This window comes from Centroberyx gerrardi, chromosome 3 (assembly GCF_048128805.1).
Source record: "Centroberyx gerrardi isolate f3 chromosome 3, fCenGer3.hap1.cur.20231027, whole genome shotgun sequence".
Classification (NCBI taxonomy): domain Eukaryota; kingdom Metazoa; phylum Chordata; class Actinopteri; order Beryciformes; family Berycidae; genus Centroberyx; species Centroberyx gerrardi.
In genome coordinates this window covers 9,795,320-9,800,248 of record NC_135999.1, presented here as the reverse complement: position 1 = coordinate 9,800,248, position 4,929 = coordinate 9,795,320, and positions in this window count along the sequence as shown.

The following is a 4,929-nucleotide window of genomic DNA, read 5'->3' as shown; positions in this document are numbered from 1 at the left end:
ACAATAATTTTTTTGTCTTCTCAGAGTTATATGATGAACTGGGTTTGTGGGGTGAAGTAGAATACTATAGAATATTCCTTTTTTCACAGTTACTCTCTTCATAGCAGCTTTTCAGACAAAACATGAGACTTTGTGCTGTTTTTGCACTTCAAATCCCTCATAATCTCTTGAGTCATTTTGTTTACGCTACAGTTTGTACAAAGTGCTTACACCTCCTCAGATGCAGAGCTCAGACTGGAGTAGGTACATAACTCTTGATCTCCCCCCCACCACTGTCACCTCTCTCTCTCTCTCTCTCTCTCTCTCTCTCTCTCTCTCTCTGTCTTGGTCTCATTCCACACAAATATGTGTGTTAGAGGGGAAGAGAGTGGGCCAGAGAGGGCTGAGCGGCAGAGCAGGCGGGTATCAACTGGCTTGGTAGATGGTGATCTCACTCACTTGTTTCTTACATAACAGTTTCATATGGCAGAAGACAATGGGGTCCGTTGTACCACAGCTGGCCTGGTGCAGAATAGGCGGACTTGAGGGGGGTGGGGGGGGCAGTCACACGGCCAAGAGCGGAGCGTCAAGGGGGTCAGAAAGAGGGGAGGGGGGCAGTGCACCCCTTTATGTTTTTATCACATGGCAGGCGAGCAGGGGGCCATCTGTAGGAGCGAAAACATCTTTCCCACCACACACACACACATGCACATACTGTAAATACGCGTCACGTGCTGCACTTGTTTTGTACTCGCTTCGCTCTTATTCAAACAGTGGAATTATTATGATCCATAAACGTTGACTGTGTATTTACGTAGCTTAAACACAGGTACTTTCCACACATGCACAGTGCGAAAGGAGAAACAAGTACAAACTTGATCGTGAAAGCCCTCAGCCAAGATAATGCATAGATTTTTTTTTTTTTTATGTTGGCACACTCATTCCTTTCTTGGCTCTCATGGGCCATGAACACTTGGCATACTCTCCTCTTGAGTGCATCTCAGGAACTAGAGATAAACCAGAGCCACACACACACACACACACGCACACACACACACACACACGTGGCTACATGTGTATGCATGTCCTTGCCTTTGAATTTGTTTTCGACATTCAACATAGATTTGTAATTGCCACTACTATTTGTATAACATATCCTGTACAGACAAATGGTGTATGGTGTCTCTCTCTCTCTCTCTCTCTCTCTCTCTCCCTCTCTGCACTCTGCATTCTTGTATGTTTTCGCTTGTATGTGTGTGTATGTATTTGTGCTGGGAACCCAAACACCTCCGGGAGGTTGTGCAGGGCCAGATAAGGCTGACCCAGAGTCAGCACCAGGGCTGCATTCCTGCGCCGTTGTTTGAGAATCAAGCAGAGAAGGTTTCCCACATTGATAAATGGACAAAAAGAGGATGAATACAAACGTGTGTGTGTGTGTGTGTGTGCACGCTTGTGTGTGTGTGTGCGTGTTTCCTCTTTAATTCTTCAAGCATTTATCATAAGAGGCTCTTGTCAGACTGCAGTAGCTGAGCGTTAAAGTTGTTGTTGAATCCACAGCAGGTCGGAAACAAGTTGCTTTTCTTGACTGGGGACTTCTCATTCTTTCTAAAATTGCTCTCCTGAATCAGCGCCACTAGTCTTGGTCTTTGCGGTTACAGGAGGAAAGGCTATGGTACGGTTGAATGGCAAGAGCAGGCTTGAACCAACAGCAAGGCTGAGGGAAAACACACCCATATAATGACACACACAATCACAGTTTCTGCATCTGCCTGTACGTACTCATTTGTCCTCATTGCAACTTTGACAAGCCCGCCGCATGGGCGCAACTCAATCAACACCACCAGCACCGGCCTTTTCTTTACTCCAGAATATAATTTTAGTCACATCATATGGTGCAGCTGAAGCAGAGTTGACCCCTGGCTTCAGCGTCAACACCATCAGTGAGTAGTTTCGTTTGGTCACAAGAAATCCCACAGGCGCGCCAAATATCTGACGGGAACTATGGGTCACATAGCTCCATGTGGAATGGAACGCTCTGATGGATCACTTGTGGTATTGTTGTGGCAACAGAAATGGTATGTCATCACGATAACACGGTATTGTAAGTGTCAACATGGAAGAGAACAGCAAAGACTTTAGTCACACAGTGCTCCTACAGTTCGCCTCACATCATTCCTCACGATATCTCTATATTCCACAAATTCCGACGGCCGGAGTGAACGGTTTTAAGAGGAAAAACAGATCTGTCCGATCCTCCGAAGAGAGTCAGAATCTGCTTCAACGTTGATTACGGGGCTAAAAAGAAAGGCTTGTGGATACGAGCGCATGGACAGACACATGTGTATGCAAGAACACACACACACACGCTTGTTGTCTTAATGACCTAATCACTGACTGTGTCCCAGATGTGGCAGGGTCAAATCAACATCCCACAGAATGATGGTGTCACAGTCTGGACATGGTTGTGTGTGTGTGTGTGTGTGTGTGTGTGTGTGTGTGTGTGTGTGTGAGTGAGAGAGAGAGAGAGAGAGAGACACAGAGAGAGAGAGAGAGAGGGAAAGAGATACTCGTGAACATGTTTCCACTATATAGTATTAATCAGTCATAATCAATGATGGATAAATTTAGAACTGAAGATACACAGCTATGATCCATTTCTTCAATTATCTATTGTTGATTGTGATCTTAAAAGTTAAAGTTAAAAGTTAAAGTCGTATCATATTGTATCGTGTTGCGTCATGTCGTATCGTATCGTATCGTATCGTATCGTATCGTATCGTATCGTATCGTATCGTATCGTATCAAACAAACCCAAACTGAAAAATGCAGCATCTATAAGGTTGGTATGGTTGTTTCTACCGCCACTCATGTGCTACTGTCACTCATACTGCCTGTGTGTGACGAGTTGGTAAAGGTTCAACTGCCATCTTTTTCTGATGTCATCTCACCAGTCCTGAATCTCTTCCTGGATGCCTGTACTTGTCAGTGTCCCTGTCTGTTTATGAGGCTGAGTCTGTATTGATTTCTGGGTCACTGAGGGTCTCTTCTCACTGATGTCATTAACCCCGCTGCTGTTTTCCTCAGTCAAAGTCAGTGTCTCATCCATAGTCTGAGTCAGACTCGTCATTGTTGTCATCACTGTCAGACTCTCAATCTCACTATTGTCCCAACAGCATCTTTTCCTGGAGTTGCTGTCCTCCTCCTCCTCCTCCTCCTCCTCCTCCTCCTCTCTGCCTCTGCTCTTGGACTTCTCAGTATCACTGTGTGACAGTTACTCTAGGTAATAAATATATTCAGAGACATGGCACAGTGAAAACTGCTGCTGTAAATGTAATCATGGAGTCATTCCCTCAAGACAGAGTCCAGCCCTCAAGCCCGTCTAGAAACCCTCAACCTTGCTGTTGGTTCAAGCCTGCTCTTGCCATTCAGTCTTACCCAAACCTTTCCTCCTGTGACCTCAAAGACCAAGGCTAGTGGGGCTGAAATCCTCTGACACCTCTAACATCTATGGCCCTCCTAGCCTTGGTTTCCAAATGTTCATCTGTCATACTTCAAAGACTTTCAAAACCCTATCCAGTTGATGTCTCATTGAACAGTCCTAGACCAGACACAAGGAGTCACTGAACTTGCTAACTGACAACTTGTGTCAGTTTCACAATTCAACACTGCCCTCTGGTGGTGAGCTTCCTTACCGCCTGTGTATTCTCAGACAGTGCTGCAGTTGTGCCAGGGAGCCAGTGACCACTCCGTAAAACGCTCCTTAAATATAACACTGAAGTAACATAATCATACGACACATAACTTGAAAGCATGTGGCATATTTTACACCCTGTACTCCATAAGCACATTTACACAGACATGATGAGCACACATGCATAGACCTACAACTACAAATACACATTCTTACAAACACAAACTTCTTCTGTGTATACTGGAATTTGCATTTTACAAATTCACTGTAGAATTTGAAACAAGCCATTCTTCAGGATAGTGTTTTTGTATGATTAAAATACAGAGACTTCCTTTCAAAAAAACAAAACATGTAGAAAACCTTTATCCTTGTGAAGGTCCTTTAACAGTTCAGAGTGACAGCAGGCTAATGACACTAATGATAAAAATAAGCAACTGATCACACTGGTAGGATTACATCATACGGCTGCACTTTGACTAATCAGATACATGTAGTTATGCACCAGTCATACTCATAAAGCAGCGTTATATGTTCAAGGGATATCATCAACTCTCTACTGGACACCTGCAACCACTTAAAACCTGCAATTAAGTGACACATACATGGGTAATGAAAAATTTACATAACATCCTGCTTCTTACATAACTTTATGCTGCTTTTATTCCTCAATTTTTGGCAATCACTGGCAATCAAGAGATTACAGTAATGTTTCTACATATATGAATATACATATATTTTCACTATACACAATATATGTATTTTTATTAACTACATTTCTTCCCATTTGTGTTTTGTAGTTTATTTTTATAAATTGTAACATTACAAAGTTTCTACTAACTACTTTCTGAATATTTCTGCTCGCAGTAATGGTTCACTTTGACCATTAGAGGGCGATGTCATTTCACAGAATACAAAGCCCCATCAGGTTGAAACCCTGTTGGGCGCTGAAGATGTCTTATAAAATATCCAGCCACATCCTAATACTATGAGGTGCCGTATAGGACATTATCCAAACTTTGGCTTGCACATGCAACTACTTTACCTCTCACATGCATTTATTGTGAGATCCTCTCATTTAACCTACTGAAACACACACTTTACTGAAAACCTCTCACATTCCCTACTAAACCACTCTCATATATGCTATTGAAATTGAAAATGTTCACACACACACAATAGTAAGACCTTTCACATTCACCACTGAAATATTCTCATAAACACGACTGAAATATTATATGCTCATACATACTGTGTAAAAA